General features: G+C 38.0%; 1 protein-coding gene across 3 annotated transcripts in view; it reads right to left on the minus strand.

The window, feature by feature from the left end:
- RASGRF2 (Ras protein specific guanine nucleotide releasing factor 2) overlaps positions 1–19,281 on the minus strand; it is a 137,524-nt gene that overhangs the window by 35,689 nt on the left and 82,554 nt on the right. The gene's annotated exons all lie outside the window — the stretch shown is intronic.

Below are 19,281 nucleotides of genomic sequence, written 5' to 3' on the forward strand. Positions count from 1 at the left end.
GGCATGCACATTATAAACTGTTCAATTAGCTACTTAATTGCAGCAGTGAAAGTCACTATGAAAATTATATATTAAAGCCGTAGAGTCTTTATCGAAGTAACATTAAGGAAAAGAAGATTTGGTAAACTGGAAGGAAAACAGAGAGAAACCTTCAGAGACAATTTTCAGTTAGCTGCAAGAGAATAAAAAGAGCAAGAAAGGCAAAAGGAAAACCTTTAGGGAACACTTCAGAAAACTTCTGTGGTTCTCAGAATTTCATCAATTTTTAATCAGTAATTAGCTTGTTTCAGAGTCTAAGCAACATATTCACTAAGACCCACATAGTACCTAATGCTGATTTCTTGAACATATACCTGGAGATCTCCAATTGTGTAAGAAAATAACTTAGAAGAACATAGATGTACAAGAGTAGATGTAAATTTAACTCCACATGTTAACTCACTGTACATCTTCAGATATAAGACTTCAAATAAATATCTGTGAAATATATATATATATATATTTTTTTTTTTTTTCAAAATAAAGCTGGAAATCTTATTAATTTCATTCTTTATTTTTATATAACAAAAAAATCAGAATGCAAGAATCTGTTTCTCTCTCTCTTCACAAAACATTTTTAATTCATTGTTCTTTACAAGAAAGAACCCCCAAATGCTTGAGCTACACTCACTGTCCAAGAATTAAATCTGCCAATTGTGAAAAAATTGTGAAGAAAATTGTGCTTATGACAATTTCTTGTGGACTCTTAGAAATTATCTGGAAATGCTATGCATCACACAATTCCCAGTGTGGAACTGTGGCAGATCAACATCTTCAATCTGAGACCATAATGTCACACAATAAAAATTGTTACCCCATTTCCCTGGTCCTTGCTTAGAGTGGTTATCTAGCAGTCTTTGACTTTTCACAAGTCACAGAAGTTTTGGTTTAAAATGTGAACTCAGCAAATGTGGGTTTGGGAATGTATGGGTTTCTGCTCGCTGTACTAATCTGTTCTGGATATTCACTGCACCTTTCCTTTCCTTACTTGCTTGCTTTCTCTCTCCAAAAGTAAATTAGTAAGGAGTGAATTATATGGTGGAAATTCTCTTCACACTCTGTAATTCAAAAGTCACCCCCAGCATTGCCACTATTCTTTGTATACAAGGAGATGTGACTCTTCCATGTGGATGCTTGGCTTTACCTTAAGGTTCTCCCTCACAACTTGTTTTGAGTAACAGTAGACCTCAGCTAGTTTCCATATTCAGTATCAGCAGAACTAACAGGCCTTAAGCCAAAATCAAGTATGCTGGAGAAAAATACAAGGAATCCTTGGACCTCCCTTATGCAAGTGAGCTTGTGGCAGGCAAACCTGGTGGGATTTGCAGTATTCAGAAAAAAATAAGCCTCTGCCAGCAGTTCCCATTCTGTGATCTACCATACTATTTCCAAGCAAAAGGTTCTGCACAGTTATGACATGAACATGAAGCAGTTCAGGACAAAGGAACTGATTATATTCCTACATCAAAAAGGGTGACCAAACGTCCTGGGCAATGCCGGGGATTTGCACTACGACAGAGACAAAGATAAAGAACTGCTCCTCACAAAGATGGAGACATGCCAGTCATCAATGACCAGTGTGGAGAGATACACAGAAGCAAAGCAGATAATCTTCACTAGGTCCACCACCAGAAGATGCTGCAAAGTGAGAACCTTTTTAATAGTGTTACCAAAAGGATTGTTAGGCTTTGGAACAGGCTGCCCAGGGAAGTGGTTGAGTCACCATCCCTGGAAGTCTTTAAAAGATGTTTAGATGCTGAACTTAGTGACATGGTTTAGTGGAGGACTTGTCATTGTTAGGTGAGAGGTTGGACTCGGTGATCTTGAGGTCTCTTCCAACCTAGAAATTCTGTGATTCTGTGTTTATGTCACCGCTGGCTCTTACAGTAACTGAAATGGGAGCCAGGGACTACAAAGCATGTAGTAAAGATGGTTACCATCCACATCATAAAAATGCCCATCAAGTACAGATTTATTAGATTAGACTCAAAATTAGAAGTTATTAAATAACAGCTACTAATCACTAGATAAACTTCAGTGAATATATACACATATTTTTCATTACAGTTGTGACAAGAGCCACCTTTTTTTTGATCTATTCACCTACATAGCATGAGACATAAGTGTAAAACTATATGTAGACAGATACCAGCAGATATATTCAAAACTAATGTGAGAGCTCCTTCCCAGCGAGTACAGCAACAGTTTAAAATACCCACCACTCAAAGTCTTGGACTGTACTATTCCTGATACTAAGAGACTACTGTCATATTACTAGTCTAAATAAAATTTAGTCAATATTGATCATGCAAACAAAAGAGATTTCAGAAGTTCTTACAGTCACTGAATAAGTCTTTTCATTAACCAAAATGTGACAACACATGAGAAAAACAATACTTAAGAACACAGAAAAGTTCTTGCACAGAAAAGTGGTATTAATTTCAGGAATCTTATAAAATTCAGAAAAAATAGCAAAAATATCAGCAGAAAGGAAGTAAGATCAGTAAGTATTGTTACTTTCTGGTCTTCTAACTTTGAAAGGAAAGGTCTAAACAAACAAAAAAAAAAAAAAAAAAGAGAGAGAAAAAAAATTTGCCACAGCAGAATTAATATAAAAGCAAAGACAAGCAAAAACAAGTCTTTCGCTAGCATTGCTTTTGGTCCTCCTGACTTTCAAAGCGTTGTGGACTTCAGGAAAGGAACTGATAGCCACAGACTAAGCTGATTAAGCCACTACAGAAGCTATCTAAGCAATGAACAGTCAGCTTTGACAGTGCCATCACAGTATTTACTGCAATTTTCAAAGTGTAAATTTCTTCTAATGCATCAGCTTTACTGCTACTTCTTAGTTTCTCCTCTCTCAGCTCACCTAATCCACTCCCAATATAACTCCAAACAAAAAATTGAGACACCATGGCAACTAGCAACTATTCCATCCATGTTTATGCATATTCTGAGAAGCCCAATATACAACCATTATCTGGTTCTTCACGTTCATGTTGCCACTTATATATGCCTGCTGCTTTCCACACTACAAAAGGTAACCTAAATTCTATCTATCCTCCAATCCTGATTACCTTTGCAACAGGTGACTGTGATGCCAGTCTAGCAGGAACTGCAAGCTATCTCACCTATTGCAAAAAGCAGGTGAGAGCCAGAACCTTGCTGGGCCACATCACGTTTGCTCTGCCAGATGTTGAACTGCAAGGCATAAAAAGGTTTAATTACACCTCTAAGATATATCTCAGAGAGCATCCTACCAAACAGTTTTCTGTTAGGCTTTTAGCAGTTTTGGGCCTCTCAATACAAGAAATTTTCTATTCTGATTAAGATGTCCAAAAGCTCTGAATCTAGCTGCAGTAACTGTAGTATCTGCATTTTGTCTTTCTTCATTAATAGAGCAGCACATGGTTCCTGACCACAGTAATGACTTTGTCAAAAGTTTTGATGATAGATGGTAATAGATATTTTCAATGATTTATTGATACAAAAAAAGTAAGTTCTCAAACTTTAGGGGTAATCTGTTTCAATTATGAAGACACTAGTTTCTAGTGTCTTTCTTAACAAAAAAACAAACAAACAAATAAACAAAAAAACTATTTTAGAAATGGATTTTATGTATCAGTTTCACTTAAATACTCTGGAATCAGATACTGAAGATGCATTAGCATCTAACATAGGAGAAAACTGCACGCCAGCCTTTGAGGATGTCACAACAAAAACCCCAAAGTGTCCAGTTGAAGGGGAAGGAGAATGTTCATGGTTCACAAAAAAAGATGACAAACAAACAAACAAACAAAAAAGTGTCAAATATTCTTCTCTGCCTTGTGTTTTTTTTTTTTCTTCTGATAAATACACTCAAGGGTTGTAAGCCAGCTTCATGATTCAGCCTGGCTCAAATCCTGAAAGCTTAGGCTTGGCAAACATCAGTGTTACTTTCTGACCTGGATAAAGAATAAATACAAACCCCAGGCTTGGAGCAAAGAGATTTTCTTCCACAGATTAAAACTGAAAAAAAGCCTCTCCAATATATGCAGCACACACACGCATGTACACACAAAAAGCCTTTCCAATATATGCATCACACACACACACACACACAAAAAAAAAAAAAAAAATATATATATATATATAAAATATTTTCCTTGACATACCCCAAAAGTTTTGATAACAGTTTTAAAGATATACATCTTTATTAGTCCTAGATTCTCAAGCAAGTAATTAGGTTTCATACATTCAAATAGAAAAGTGTCAGAGAGCAAGCAGTCTAATAATGATAAGAAATCTAAACTGCCAAGGATTCTGGTCTCCTTTTCATTTCTTTAATTATGATATCAGGTTGCCATACGCTAGCTAGCTGAAGAATGGCAGAGCTGGAAAAGAAGACCATTTGTATTAACCGAGATGAAAAGAAGCAAAAAAAGATGATGAACTCCCACTCACTGAATACAGAACAGCATATTTCATCAATAATAGAGTTCTTCCTTCCTCTTTAGTAATTACCAAATAAGCACATTCAGATTTACAATGGAATAGGTCATACAAGCAGTCCAAGGCATGAAAGTAGGAACATCAAGTCTACCAGGCTACCCTAGTTTGACAGAGGCATATTTAATCATTCACCATGTGATGTTGCATGTTCTGGTTTCATACAGGGTTTTCAGCTCCTACAGCATCAGAAGAAGTGGCTACTAAAAGCAGAAGAAATCAAGTGCCCCATGCATTTCAGGCTTTTAATTTCACTTTCACTGGTCCTTGGGACATATGAAATCATTTTGTTCTAAGAAATATGCTGCTGAAAATCCCTGTTGTAACCACCCACGTCAGAAATAATTCTAAGTATCTATTTGATTCTTCTCCCTAAACCCTCCACTGCAAATACAATCTAACTATCAAATGAAGTCAAGAGATTATAGTCTTAGTAAGGTAAATCCCATGGGATTCACATGCACTAGCTGATGTACAATAGTGTAACACAGATAGAGCTATAGTGACTATGTTTAATTTCTGCAAAATGATTAAGGAAAATGTTGATAAACTATTTTTAAGCATTTAAAATGTTTAAAACATTTAAAAATGTTTAAATGAGTCTTGCTTTAGAAAGGATTTTTCTAATCATAGAAATTTAAAGAACATAACATTGAGATGAAGAAGTTATGTCATTATTATGCTGTAAACGTGAACTAAACCCAGAACCCTAACAATATATCTGCCCAATGAAATAATTTCAGTTTAATGGATGGGCAAGGAAAAAGATGCCTAAAGAATATGCTTAAGATCAATATACTATTCTAAGTCCTAATCATAATGTTAAGATTGCTCTGAGAATTACAATAATTTACAAGATTACATGGTTGAAACATGTCTACCATGAAGAACGAAAATCCTCTTTTAAACTCAACAACTCAAATTTGAAAATTTGTCCTTTAACAATCCTTTTAAAAAGGGTTACTGCTATAGGGATGCACGGCATACACTGTTGGGATTTTTTTTATTATTATTTCTTTTTAAATTAAGAAATTCTCTCTGGAGAGCATGTTATTGTTTTTATAAATAAAATTCAGCAGCAATACGTGGATAAATGTTTGCATTTATCCATAAAATCCTAGTCCAATTTTGTAGTGAAGTCTTAGGGCAGAACATCCAAGTCTTGTGTACTTATTTATAAACGTATCTCTGTGAAAGAAGAGATCTTCAGTTTCAAAAGCTGTCATTGCCATTTATGTTTGCACATTGTAGAATATCACAAGTTTGCAATGTGACAGCAGATTTTTTTTCCGATGACTTATTTATGTAATAGAACTATAGGGAACAATTGACAAAGAAGAAAAGGTTTTTTGAACAGCCTACCATAACAATTATATTTGTGACTGTTTTAGTACATCTTAGACCCTTTTCCACTTTGGTAATATCTGAATTATCTTCTATAAATAATGACAAGAATGTTAACCTAGCAATTGATATACCATTGAGTCTGTACATCAGCCAAGTGTGTTTGTCCTGATTCATGCTGTCTCTTAGTCTTCAAGGAACAGATTAGCAATTTTTACCTGCTGATGTATTTCTGAATTTCAAGTAATCTTCAGTTTTTAATTTCTATTTAATTACAGTTTGTCTATATTCTCAGCCTGCTCTATCAGCGATCTTAAAAGTGTAGCAAAGCAAATCTTTTTTACATAATGCTCACAGTCTTTTCAAGAACCATTCAAAGCAAGCTTTCAGACCTTTAAAATGCTCTGTATGACAGGCCACAAAAGAAACGTTAAAATAAATTATATGAGAACACATATAGCTAGAAACAGAAAATTGCATAAAGGGGCTTTTGGAATTTTTTCCATCAGCAGGCCTGTGCTTTTTACATGAACTAAAGGAAGTATTTTGCAAAATTATTCAGATTTGTTCATGACAATAAGAGTAAAGGTTAAATTGTAAGGAGGTGATACTTGAAAAGAGCCAAATGTATCATTTTTCAGACCATCTGTGAATGGAGAGTCAACTGTCATGCAAAACAAAAGTTGGCAGGATGCAAATCAGTCAACAAAAATTTCTGAACAAAACATCCGTCTTCCATCTTCTAGACCATTTATGATTGGGTCACAAATCAAGCAACTCAAAAGTAAAGTAAAGAAACGCTAATCATACAAGCAACATTTAGGCTCAGAAAACAAATACATTTAAAAAAAAAAAAAAACCAACAAAACATAAAAAAAAATCCTTCCAAAACTTTTCTCCCCAATATCACAAAGCTCGTATACACCACATGGTGCACCAAATTAAGGAAGACAACAGGGAATCTAAATAAACCTGCACTCATTATGAACCCAGACCTCTTAGTCTAGCTTGCAATGTCAACATTTTAGGATTTATTTCCTTCCTTGCAGTAGTCAATGTTCCATTCCAGCTTCTTTCCTCAGCTTAGGAGAACAGAGGGAGATACAACCTAAGAGCTTACCACAAAAGATCAGCTAAACGAGTGGAAAATAAAGGTTCAACACACCCCATCCAATTAATCATAGTAGGATCATGGTGACCCAGTTATGGGGGGCAGGAATAGGCACCCTGCTAGTCTCCTTTCTCAAATAAAGTAAAAATGTTTCTCTGAGTGCCAGGGTGCCTTTATGACTCTGTGAAACAGAGTTTTCCGTGCAGCTGCTCAGAGTCTAGTGCAATAGGTCAAGAAACACATGGTTCACAGTGTCTGTCATAACTCAGGAAATGCTCAGTGCAAATAATTTTATTTTTTTTTCCTGAGTGGCCAACTTCTCTAGTGAGTGTAAATAAAAAATTAGTTTAGGAACCCAGAAAGAACTGTTTCCTAATTTTCTGGTAAAGTGAGAAGAATCATCATTTTCCTCTAACCCTTAATTCACAAAAGCAGGAATCACCTGATTTAAAATAAATAAATAAATAAATAAATAAATATAAACTTCATCTTGAAGTCATTGTTACAATTCAAAGTTATTGCTCTATTGAAACTGAAAGGGGAAATTCAATTCAATTTGAAAGTGAATATTCAGCCAGTTACCTAAAATTGCTAAGCAACAATTTTGTTAAATTCAAAAGACTCCTAATTCAGAAACAAAAATAGAACTCTATTCAAATTCACTACAGAGTAGGTGAATATTCGGAGGAAAGGAATAATATTCAGGGTTATCAAATTAGAAGGCAGATTCCAAACAAATTAGTCTTAATCTCTATTTTCATTTCCCTACTGAATTTCCAGTAAAATATCCTCTGGCAGAAGAAAACATACACAAATGTCTCACAAAAGCAGCTTGGTGAACACGTGTTGAAAATACAGCCTACAACAGAAGGATGTTTGCTTCTGCTGTGGCATCGTATTCAGTGTACTGGGTTTATGTGGCAAGGTTTTGGAAGCAGGGAGCTGCAGGGGTGGCCTCTGCGAGAAGAATCCAGCAGCTGCCCCATGTTAGATAAGGGCCAGTTTCAGCTGGTTCCAAAAGGGACCTGCCGCTGGCCAGAGATGAGCCAATAAGTGATGTTGGTTGTACCTCTGTGAGACCAAATTTAAGAAAGGGGAAAACAAAACAAAACAAAACAAAACAAAACAAAAAAAACCTGCTGGACAACAGCAGCTGCGAGAGAGAGAGGTGAGAAGCAGCCCTGCAGCCCCCAGGTGAGTGCAGCAGGAGGGCAGGAGGTGCTGCAGGCAGGCAGCAGCAGTTCCCCTGTGGGCTGTGCAGGGAGAGGCCCCTGGTGGAGCAGGCTGTCCCCCTGCAGCCCATGGGTCCCACATGGAGCAGATCTCCACGCTGCAGCCCCCCCATGGGTGGAGGAGCCCCCGATGGAGCAGGTGGATGTGGCCTGGAGGAGGCTGCGGCCCATGGAGAGCCCCCGCAGGAGCAGGCCCCGGGCCGGAGCTGCAGCCCGTGGAGAGGAGCCCCCGCAGGAGCAGGGGTCTGGGGGGAGCTGCCACCCACCCGTGGAGGACCCATGCTGCGCAGTTTGCTCCTGGGAGATGGATGGACCCTGTGGGATGGAGCCGTGTGGGAGCAGTTCCTGAAGAGCTGCTGCCTGTGGGCAGCCCCCGCAAGCTCAGTTCGGGAAGGCCAGCATCCCGTGGGAGGGACCCCATGGGGAGCAGGGGCAGAGAGGGACCCTGAAGGAGCAGCGGAGACAAAACTTTTGGGACTAAACAGCCTCCATGGTGCAGTTACCCTGCACCACTTGGTGGGATGACATGGAAGAGAGTGGATGGGGAAAGGTGGTTTTATTTTTTCTTTGTTTCTCACTTGTCTAGCTTGTTAGTAATAGGAAATAAATTTCTCTAATCTCCCTGTGCTGCGTCTGTTTTGCCCATCACAGTAATTGTTGAGCGATCTCCTTCTCTGTCCTTAGCTCAACCCTTGAGCTCTTTTCATCCTATTTTCTTCCCCTTTCCCTTTGAGGAGGAGTGAGACAGTGGCTGTGGTGGAGCTTGGCTGCCCAGGTGAGTAAATTCTCCACGGTCAGACCCCTGCAGCCCCACAGAAGACACTCATTGCATTGCAGCCAGCCCAGCAGGTCTTGCTGCAACATGAACACTAGCTTTGTCTGACTCCAGAAAGGACATCTGGGCAACTCCTAAAAGCTCTCCTGCTGCAAAGAAGGAAAGCTGGTTGGTCTATGCTTCTGGTTAACTGTACCATAACCATTTTTTATGAAGAACAATGTAAGGGTTAGAGTAAGTCAATGATTATTTCCCACCCAGCTTCACTTCCAGTTCTTCAATCTAATGTGGAACTGAAGCTATGCAATATTCAGTCTCAGTGCTTATCAAACCTTCCTAAGTCTGCATGAATTGGTCTGGAAGTCTCATTATAATATGTTCCCAAGAGGAAACTAGTAGTCACTTTTCCAGTTTCTGGCTAAAGCTATTATATTCTACAAAAACAAAGGACGAAAGGAAAAAAGGGAGAGAGAAAGAGAGAAAGGAAGAGAGAAAGAAAGAGAGAGACAGAGAGAGAGAGAGAAGAAAAAGAGGGAAAGGAAGGAAAGGAAGGAAAGGAAGGAAAGGAAGGAAAGGAAGGAAAGGAAGGAAGGAAGGAAAGGAAGGAAGGAAGGAAGGAAGGAAGGAAGGAAGGAAGGAAGGAAGGAAGGAAGGAAGGAAGGAAGGAAGGAAGGAAGGAAGGAAGGAAGGTAAATACAACAAAATACTTGGTTGTCATGCATAAAAGAAAAAGATCAGGGCAGGATACCAATTCCCACGTGAATCCTTTTCTTTCTTGGAACTAAACATTGCAGATCCTGACCACAAAGCAGGGAGTGGGAAGGGAGGTACACAACCTAAACAGGATTGCTAACCATGCCTGGAGCCCTGATGTCACTGATCGGACGATATCCCACAACTATGGCAGGAGTTCCACATGGAAACCTGCTACCTAAAGCATTATGGTTAAAATTAAAGCCATCTTCAAACTGCTTAGAAAGTCTCTGCAATACTCATGACCCAGTTGTGCCAATCTACTGTGAAAAGCAGGACTGAGTTAAGCTACAGAACAACACACGATAAAATTCTTTGCATCTCAATTACCAATTGGGATTTCACCATCATGATTTTATTTTTTTTTCAGGTCTGGATTCCTAAGGAAGAAGTTTGACAAAGCTTTTCCAGCACAAAGGATGAGATGTTATCACCAAGAAAATTACTGAGTGCAAAATTACTATAACTAGTACTAATAGCAATGTTTATGCCAACATACTGAAAACCAACTAAAAAAAATTGCACAAATTCTCTTGTTTGACTGTAGACGTGGACTACATGTTTGACTCAGACATGAAGAAATATATACCTTTTCAAAGGTTGGCTTGTAACCATTGATATAATATAAAACGTTGAGTACAGTAATCATACAGAAGTGCACTACCCTACTATCCACATAATGTAGAGTCCAACTCGTCATCTCTGTCAGATATCACTCTTCTTTCACGTAACATTCACCATGGCAAGGAAATCTCTCTCTGCCTGTCCTCTCACAATGGAAAAAGAAACACTTCACGTCTCCTTTACTAACCTCACTTAATTCTAATGTCCCCTTAATAATTTCCATAGTAACTTAACTTCCTACTCCAGAAACTGTTTTACAAAGCATAACTGTGTAATGCTAAATTATTATTCCCCTGTTCAGAATTAGGAAAATGCCCCCTGAACAGTATAGCTGGTATCCTTGAATGCGGAACTAAATACCACATCAATCTGTCTGCAACACGGTAACTAATAAGGAAATACTATGTATGTTTAAAACATTATTTATGTTTCCACATGCTTTCCACTTCAGACATCAGTGGAATCCCACTGGGATTCTATATCTTCATAATTTTGCATGGGTGCATCTCCCAAGTCACATTATCGAGTTGAAGTGCTGAGTGCACCACACTGGCAGCAGTACGTAAAGCTACAGTGCCTCCTCTTGTCAATCATATATATCACCACAGACACACAGACACACAAAAATGCACCTAGAATCTCTCTTGTATCATTTGGTACAAAGTGTTATTCCCTTATTCCAATTCCTTATGCCAAAACAAACAAAGTAAACCAAAAATATTGTGACACTGGGAGCTGAATAGTTTGAAGGCCTGCAGAACAGCACCACTGGTCACAACCTAAAATAAGCTGAGCAGCTCTCACTAAAAACCTTTGCTGAACTTTCTCATGCTAATTTTAGCCTTTTTAAATAAGCAGTCAGTCATAATCAATCCGTGCTTGATTTATCAAAATAGAAAGGCCTTCACATGACACACTGTGTCATGTGGGTCTCTATGAAACATGAAGTACTACTTTTAGTTGATTGTTCTCCGTCTAATAGTGTGACAGTAATCAAAGCAAGGCTAACGTGTCCAATTCAGAGTTCACAGGACTCATCTGGCATACCTTCAGTACTTATGCAGCTTTCAAGAGAAAATTTGTCATTCTGGAAACCATAGCTATAATTTACAAAAGTCCACTTCTATTTGTTATTGCTGTTACTATTAGGATAGTTTACTGCAGACAAATACCTGCAGCACCTCTGATGAGGACCTTCTGTATTCAATTTCACATCAAAATTCCAACACTGATTATCCTCATCTGCGTTCAATTGCTCTACAATCAAGGTTTGGCAGCTTTATATCAGACGTGATCAAATACAGTACAATACATAACTACAAAGTACAAATGGCCCACAATAATTTATTCCTGGTATTGATCATGAATGCACGAATACCCAAGTCAAAATAAGCGAGACTTTTATACTGTACATTTTTCTGTACATCTTTTCCATCACTAATGCATAGAAAATGCATCTAATTAGTGCACTTATGCATAACCGATTATCAGTGGAAAGCATCCTAAATCTTTTTATACATAGTTTAAAGGCCATAATTAACAATGGAATATGACACCTCCATAGACAGCAACCAGCTGCAGGACCATAGATCCAGCACTCACAAACCATATTAGATGCATTGTCAACAATGGAAACTATTTTTCAGTGGTAGCATGTGGAAGTGGCAACAGCAGGTACTTTTGAATGGCCAGGGAGATGGAATCGCTTTAAAGAAAGACACTGCTTGCATTTAGCAGCTTCAACTATCAATCAATGGTGCAGGTTTTGTGCTTGCTTTGCTGAGAATCTGCTGCAGCTGCAAAGGACTGTCTGATCACTTCTGCAGACATACAAAGAGCTACGGAAAAAGCAGATGACACCAGAAAATTGCTGGATAAACAGGCCAATCAGTTTTGCTATATGAAAACCAAGGGCAATTTAGATTGTTTTTCTGAACCATTACTGTAATCCATAGGAATATCCAGTGAATATTACAAGGATCTTGGTTATACTTCCTCTACATAATGAACATGAAGACTGACTGAGTGATCGTTTGAAATGTTCTTTCATAGGGTAGAAGCTTAAAAATTCAAAGGCCTTAGGAAAAACTCTCTCTCCTAAACAACACTTCTAAACTAAATAGCTCAAGTCAGTTAACTTACCACCAGAGATATGTTTAGGCAATTAATTGAAAGGGACAGTACATAAGCAATTCATTTTTGTGTAGATGCTTTGAAGCTTCAAGCTGTTATTTTAATTACTCTTTTAAATCATTAGAATTATAAAGAATAAAATCATTGTACCTCCTTTGCTAGCATGGGGCCCATTTTCCTACATACAAATCATGTTTGTCAGAGATACTCCCCCAAAGACTCTTTTTTTCCTACTTCTTTCTCACTTTCTCTCCTCTCCCTTTCATATGTGTTTTAAAAAACAAATGCTTATACTGAAGAATCCAGGCCCTCCTGCCAACCACAAGCTTCCATCCCACTCCTATCCTCTCTCATAATATGTCACCTTGTTCTTGTGAAAAATGGTACATTCTTTACAGTGCAGATCAGCATGCTGTAGGAGGAAGAAGGCAGCTTTGCAGCATGCTGGAAATACCAAAGTACCCAAGTTGAAATGGGATGACAGAGTTGCTGGTTAAAAGCTGCCATGCTCATGAGGGAATAATACATACATCTGTTTGCTTGGGATTAAGTATTTGTTTCTTGTCTAATGTTTGTTTTCCATATCAGGAGATTCTGGGTTTCTAATTTTATTTGAGGAAAAAATATGCTTCTCTAAGTTCTTTTAGCATTTCTGGTAAGACTATACTGAGTATTGAAGCTTAATTTAGATTTTGAATTTAGGTTTTGTCAAAATAATCTCCCTGAAGCCCATGTTCAGTAGAAAAGTTTCAAAATAAAATGATCAATTCAGGATTAACTATTTATCTTAAAACTGTGTTAGACTTCCTTAGTAAAGCAGAAATTTATGTTTGCTATCTTCATAAATACTTTTTGTTTTATTCATCAGTCACTAAGGGCAAATCATGCCTGACCAATCTGGTGACCTTCCATGCTGGAGTGATTGCATCAGTTGACAAGGGAAAACTCAACAATGTCATCTGCCTGGTCTTCTGTAAGGCCTTTGACACAATATACTTGTCTCCAGTTTGGAGAGACATGGATCGGATGGATAAGGAATTGGCAGGATGGCCACATCCAGAGAGTTGCTGTCAACAGCTCAATATCCAGATGATCAGCAACAAGTAGTGTCTCTCAGACACCTGCATTAGGAACAGTATTGTTTAATATCTGTGTTAATGTCATAGACAGTGGGATTCAGTGCATCCTCAACAGGTTTGTGAATGACATCAAGCCGAGCGGTGTAGCAGACACTGCAGAAGGACGGGATGCCATCTGGAGGGGCATGGACAGGACTGAGAAATAGGCCCATGTGAACCTCATGAAGGTCAACATGTGCAAGGTCCAGCACCTGAGTCAGGGTAATCCCAAACAAGAATACAGGCTAGGTGACAAGCAGATGGAGAGCAGCCTTATGGAGAAGGATTTGGGCATGTTGGTGGGTGAAAAAAAGAACACAAGCTGGCAATACGCACTTGCAGCCCAGAAAGCCTTTGTATCCCAGGCTGCATCAAAAGACGTGTAACTAGCAGGCTGAGGGAGATGATTCTCCCCCTCTACTCTGCTTTCATGAGACCCCACCTGGAGTACGGCATACAGGTGTGGGCCCCCCGGCACTAGAAATACATGGACCTGTTGGAGTGGGCCCAGAGGAGGGACACAAAGATGAAAACTAAAAGAGGGCAGATTTAGATTAGATATAAGGAAGAAATTCTTCCCTCAGAGGGTGGTGAGGCACTGGAATGGGTAGCCCAGAGAAGTCGTGGGTGCCCCATCCCTGGAAGTGGTCAAGGACAATGACCTGGTAGGTGTCCCTGCCTATAGCAGGGGGGCTGGATTTACATGGTTTTTCAGGGCCTTTCTAACGCAAACTATTCAATGATAACATGATTCTACAAAAACAGTACAGCATTATTTCCCTAATTTGTCTTCATCCGTACAACTGCTCAAGATTTGAAGTGAAATTATAATCTCTTATAGTCACACAGAACACTTTCATAGTTTATGAATATTAACATGTATGATGACCTGCATGCAAAGCAAGCAGGTTCAATAAAATATTATCTTTCTTTAAAAATAAGTGCATGATACTCTCACAGATCTTGAGATTGTGTTCTGATTCTGTGCAAAACTGAGAAAAATAAAAGATAAGGAGAAAAAGAAGCAATAACTTGTTTGAAGGGATTATGAAAATATATACCAGGCAAATTCACAAGTTCTACAATCAATGAATGAAAGAAATAACTTTATTATATTTCATACAATACATTGTTTTTTATATAGTGCTATGCTGTGGGTGCTGTATAGATTATACTGTTATCAATTAATTCTTGTAATATTCTGCAACAAGTTTTTTACTGTTAAACTACAAATGATTGAAGAGATTAACAGGACATTCATTAGGCCGAGATGGTTGAAATTAATTTTTTGTAGGAACTTTTCTCTACAGAAAAGAAGAAGGCAGACATCAGAACAGAGCTGCTAGGTACCTTTGTGTTGCTTATTGTAGCTGTCTCTGATTCAACCAAAAATCAAGAACCACTTTTCTAGAGGCATGAGGACACAGCTCAGATGGCTAACGTCCCTAAGCAGGTTTATGTTCTTGATTGCTCAGGGTTTATCCACCACTTTGAGAAGCATGTGGCTGAATAGAAGTGCTCAGGAGAAAGGAAAGAGAGTTTGAGGAAATGGGGATGGTAGTTCAGAATAAATAAAGAATACATGTCCCTACAACAACTTGAATTTATACTAGTTTACATCTAGTCAGAAAAACTCATTGTCTTACACTGTTCTAGAGAAGTGTGTTTGCATAACTTTTAGAAGAGTCCTCTTCCCTAAAGAATGACCTTTCCTGCAATGAAATAAAGCTGTTAAGATTAGAGAATAAAGTGACTTTGGCTTGCCTGTTTCTATGGTAGAAGATGTTACTATATTACCCTATTTTTATGAATTGGGAAGAAGAATGAAGATACGGAGCAGCCTATTAATGGTGACAGAGCACTACAACTGCAGCAACCTATGAACTGTCCAGCCATTGTTCACATAGTTCAAAAGAGAAAGGACATATAAAGGACACAACAAGCTGTGTTGTCCCTACTGTGCATATTATCATTCATGCAGGCACCAAGCTGTCTACGTGTGGTGCTTAATTTAACAACTTCTACTTTCACTTTGTATTTCTATTTACCTTTATCATGTTGCTAAAATAAACAAGTTATATGCTAATTTTCTGGAAGGGTGTAGCCAAAAACATGCGTAAGATACGTAGAGATTAATATTAAACTAAACAGATGGACTAAAACTATAGGACAAGAAGTACAACTTGCCATCATAAACGCAGCTACCTGTACAATAACTATAATTAATGGCATCAAAATCAGCATGTTATAAAGAAATGCTGAAGGGCATAAGAACTTGAGTCATTCTGGTTCAGTGATCAATTCCTTATCTGCAGGAAGCTCTGCATGCTGTACAGCAATGCAGTGGTGCCCACTGCTTCCTTTTCAGCAGCTCATAAACTAGTGCAGCCTATCTTGTGGTGGGGCAAGCTTGAGCTATCGTCTGGGCCCTGATAGCCCTATTTGTGCATCTCCTGCACCCAGATAACAAATGAACCCAAGAGATGAGGGTGCCCTGACAACACTATCAAAGCCCCTGAAGCACAGCATTGATCCCCACAGTGTGGACAGAGCACACTGAGAACTCTGTCAACATGCACTGCATTCAGACTCCATCCAAAGGGGGAGGTACAATGAGACCTGCAGCAGCCAAAGTACTCAAATGACCTTCACCTTTGGCTTTCCATCCAGCCCACTTGCTGGCTGCAGCCTGCAGACAGGAGCAACATAGGCAGCCTTCCCCCAGTTTCTTATCTAAAGAAAAGCCGAGCTATCATATGACCTGGGAGAGCTGGTCAGAGCTTTGCATACTTACCAACATACAAGCTTAACCACCGCATGGTGACACTAGTTATAAAATATTATGGCCAGCACTCTTCCCAGGGGATGATTAAATGTTCCTCATGCCTGGCTCTGGTAGAGTGCATGACTGTGGGACTTTCTGATGTGTCTGTTAATGTACTTGCTTTGACACATCTCTGAACAGTTAAAACTGGAAGATGGAAAGAAGAGAAAAGCTAAGAGGTCTTGTCCTGGGAAATGAAAACAAACTAGCCAGATACAGACTTCAGTGAACAGTGAGCACAGATGATTCTAACTTCCTAATATTTTTCCACAAGCTCCAACTGTCTTCAGCTCCTGAAGCTGTTTTAGTTTGCCTATCTAGTAACTCCCAGTGACTCTCACTTGCACACAGCTGTCCAGCTTTTGAACCTCGGTAAATCTCTCACATTCACAATGTACTTCAATAGAATCTCACAGGACTTCTATTCATTGCACAAAGAACCAGAGACGTTTATTTTGAACCTTGGCCTCATGAAATTCACTGGATGCCTCCTACCTCTGGCATCAGAAATGGCAACAAATGCCTATTAACACTCCCTGTGGAATCCATGACTTTACAGAATTTTCTCATCAGTCCTTCAAGTCATCTCTTTTCTGAACTTCAAATGCACAGAAGCCATTTTACAATTCCAGTCATCTTTGATGGCAATCTCTGAACCTTCTCTAGTTCTCCTTCCCTCATCTCAAAGATGATGTATCACTACTGTACATAGTATTCAATATACATCAAGGCCAGGTTGGATGGTCTTAGAGCAACCTGGTCTAGTGGGAGGAGTCCCTGCACATGGTGGGGAGGGTTGGAATTAGATGATCTTTAAGGTCCCTTCCAATCCAAACTACTCTATAATTCTATGAGTCTACACATTCAAATTTTGAATTTATATAGTGATAATATAATGGTCTTCCCTGCCCTGTTCTCTGCTTCTTTCTTAACCATTCCTGATGTTTCATTCACCTTCTTGCCTGCTGCTGAGCAGTAGGATGGTTTAATAGGACTACCTGTTATAATCCTCAGATCTCAAACCTGAACAATAATGCTGAGCACAAAGCCTATCTTTTCACTTGTAACGCTTTTTTCTCGTGTGTGTTTTACTTAGTATTTATCAGCATTGAATTCCATTTTATTTATGTTCCATGTAGGACAATATTAAACAGCACACTTTACAGTATCTGCAGCAAAGAGGACAAGAACCAACTGGGGAAAAAAAAAAAAAAAAAAAAAAAAAAAAACATAAAACATTGAACTCATTCACTACAGAGACCTGTCTCACTGAAGGATCATGTCCAGCTGAATGACAAATCTTTTTGTTTTTTACATTAGCCAGCAGATGTAAATAGACCTTTTATGAAGAACCAGCATGAAAAGCAATACAAAAAAGTAATTATAAGAATATCAGAGCCATTACTATCCCTTTTCAGTGCTTTGAAATTCATTCAATTGCATACTTGTAGATTTTATTTATCCTCATACTTAGGTGAAAAGAATTGAGAAGAAGTGCTTTTAAAATACAAAAGCTGTAATTGTTAATTGTGTTGGTCCTAGTGGAAAACTTTTTTTTACGTTTACTGTATTTTGTGAACAATTTGTAAATATATTCTTATATATTCATAAAGCAAAATGTGTTACTGATTCCTTGGTAATGACAGATTCTGAAGTCAGAAGATACTAATCACTTCAGGAAAAAAAAAAAAAAAGTATCAACTACCTGTTTGTGTGAGGTTTGTATAGTTCTTAAAACTGAATGTAACTCTTGTAATCACCCCAAAATCAAAGAAAGTATACAAGGAACACTCATCCATTCCTGTCCAAAAATTATTTTAGCATGATGCGTACTCATTCATGAAGCAAATGCCCACAATGTTAGGCATAGTGGATACATGTGAGAGACAGAACATTAAACAAAATAAATATGATTCTGATGTAAGTCTATGATTGGTTTATATAGTGACCATCCAAAATCGTGCTGAACAGTTTGGTAAACTTAGAGTCCATAAAACATAGGCGCAAAGCCCACAACAGTTTCTTGAAAGTATGTGGTACAGTATGAAGACCTCACTTGTTAAAATTCATGTTTATTCTAAAACCTTTCCTTCTTTAATGTAGATATAATGAAAGTTACTGACTATTCCCCAGAGCAGAGTGGTAGAGAAACAGTTAAAATATTATTTTATTATCTGGTGACAAAAATTGCTTCATGGGACAAAATTTTCAGATTGCTGCGGCCTGAAATGCAACAGAGCAGATGTACCAGAACACCCTAAGTTGTTTATCCTGTTAGTCACTTTTATGAGTCAATTTCTCAGTGACCTTTTGATTTGCAGTAAACATAGACTTTCTATTAAATCTGGATTTTTGGTTTGTTTGTTTGTTAAGCAGAAGGTTGTAATACATAAGGACTTTGGCAACATAATTATTATTTTTCAAATGAGAATTTGGTGAATGGATTTCCTTACTTTCATTCATTCTTAATGTCATTTTTTGAATGTAACTGAACTGCATATTCAAGTCAATGCAATCATACAATCATAATTCTACATTCCACATTGCGTTTGTGATATAAAACCAGTGTTTGAATTTCTCCTATAAATACTTACAGGGTTAAATACTGTTTTTATTAATTACTGTAATACAGTATTTTTTACCTTTACGTCAGTTTATCATAATTTCAAAAAGTTTTAAGAAAAACCTTTATATTGAATGAGATACACATTATAAATATTTCATATTGGCCTCATAATTTGAATCCAAGGCTCCAGCCAAGATAAGACACCAAGCAGATTAAAGTAATAAATAATAACAAAAGCTATTTGGGATTCAGGTAAATACTTTCCTAAGAAATA

Source organism: Anas acuta, chromosome Z (genome assembly GCF_963932015.1).
Source record: "Anas acuta chromosome Z, bAnaAcu1.1, whole genome shotgun sequence".
In the NCBI taxonomy this organism is placed as follows: Eukaryota; Metazoa; Chordata; class Aves; order Anseriformes; family Anatidae; genus Anas; species Anas acuta.